Source organism: Sceloporus occidentalis, unplaced genomic scaffold (genome assembly GCF_023333645.1).
Source record: "Sceloporus occidentalis isolate IW3139 unplaced genomic scaffold, rSceOcc1.0.p SCAF_343, whole genome shotgun sequence".
In the NCBI taxonomy this organism is placed as follows: Eukaryota; Metazoa; Chordata; class Lepidosauria; order Squamata; family Phrynosomatidae; genus Sceloporus; species Sceloporus occidentalis.
Genome location: NW_028317323.1, coordinates 401365 through 403498, shown reverse-complemented (window position 1 = coordinate 403498; position 2134 = coordinate 401365).

Genomic DNA, 2134 nt, shown 5'->3' with positions numbered 1-2134 from the left:
TGGTGTAGCCAGGCTTATACAACATTTTTTTTTTTTTTCTTCTCCTTCTCCCTCTCCCCCTCCTTGCTTGGGCTGATCAGTGTGATCAGCAAGCAGGGCTCCTTAAGTTCAATAAACCAGTAAAAGGAATAAAGGGAGAGCCCAGGATGGTCTAGAAAGACCCAGTTGACAAACTCCCGTCAAAAAAGTGAGCTTTTGGTGGGTGTCAGTCGTGACAGTTACCAGAAGGTAATGACTTACCCGCTCTAGGGGGAATGTAAGGGTTAAAGTACATATGATGGCTGGAGTGTTTTATTTTTTTACTGGTAAATGCTAATTGCAGGTAATCTATTTATTAAACACCTTTTGTTTAATCTCCGCCTTAAGCAGATACTCCATCATATGTGTTTGAATGCATATGATGCCACATGGATTTTAAAGTTATCCATTTTGTAAATGATGGGTGCTTCTATTAAATGCTGTGCTGAAGATGTTTGGATCTATTTGGCTCATCCTATCAGGTCCAGTGCTGGCTTGGGCTAGAAATGTTAGTGGCGGTTTTTTTTCAGACCCACATTCACATGTGTGGAAAGGTCTCCTATTGATTCCAATGGGAGATTCTTCTTGCCACTGATTAGCTGCTTAAAGCAGCCATGCAATAACTTATAGATTAAAAAGGAATGCCATGAAGATATGTGAGGAATGCAGGATAATGTGGTCTTAATAAGAGATCAGACAGTGCCTGGAAATAAAGGCAAGGCATGTTTTACTGGAACAAACTATTTATACTTTAAGGTCTTTAGGATCAGAATCTTGTTGTATATTCACAAAAGCTTTATATTTGTTTTGTATTGAGAATATTTTTTTTTTAAATATATGCCCAAATTGTGTGTGAGCCTGATTTTGGGACTGCCTCAAGCCTGATTTTGTTTCAAAATGTTACATATACCGTATTTGCTAGATTATTAAGACGACCCCCCCCCCCCAAATCTGAATATTAATTTAGGAAAAAAAGAGAGCCTGAATATAAGACGACCCTATAGGAAAAAAGTTTTACCAGTAAATGTTAATTGATGTAAATTATTTTTTTTAATAAAAGCTATGATTGAGAAATATTTTGGTTTTATTTCCTTCTATTTTCCAACCTGCCCCCCAGTAATGCCTTATACCCCCTATATGCCACTGTGCCCCATGATATGCCTCCATCGCGCAGACCTTCCCCGACTGTCTGAGAGACTTCCGCGTGCCGGTACCGCACCGGTGTGGGGAACTCTGATCTCTGACATCCGGGGAAGGTCTGCGCGATGGACGCAGACAACCCCCGCTGCTAGCCACACCTCCTTCCGGCTGCAGCGTAAGTTGTCTACGCAAATTGCGTAGACATCTACACACCGGGGACTCAGAAGCACCGGTAAGTGGGGCGAGGGGGCGACGACAGGAGGATCCAGGTCCCCCCTGCAGCTGCGGGGGATCTGGATCTTAGTCGTCTCATAGTCAGACTTATTTGAGGTCTGATTATAAGACGACCCCGATTATAAGACGAGGGGTATTTTTCACTGGAAAAAAAAACTTGTCTTATAATCGAGCAAATACGGTAGTTTTGAATGTAAAGAATACATGCCTCAGTAAGATATTAGTGACTGGTATGGTCTGTTGTGGACATTGCCAAAAAAGGCAATTCCAGCTACAGCTGGCTTATACAGATACAGGAAATCCTGTAACAGTTTACATGTGAGCAAGAGTCAAAGATATTTCATGTTTGTGTACAGCTTGTCCATCTGTTTCATGTCTGGTATTTGCACAATATAGCATGACTAACGTGATTTCTTACCTCTAATATACAATAGTTTAGAAAAACGATATGGTCTTGTGGGTTTAACTCCTCCTCCTAATGCTTTTACCTCTGCATGCTTCAAAAAGCCACAGTTGGAAAGCTTTCTAATACTGCTGAGTTTGCAAGCTAAAACTATGTTCCCCAGACAATGTATAGATTTCAGATTATTATTCATGCCAGGTTTTCCCATGCGCTGGCCTATTAAGGATTTTTCTCTTTTGCTACCGTTGAATCAGAGTATCTTGCTATGCCCTTGAGTCAATTTTGTCATTTACTATGTTGGTATGTTTTCTATTTCAGGTCTTTTTACCCTGACAAAAC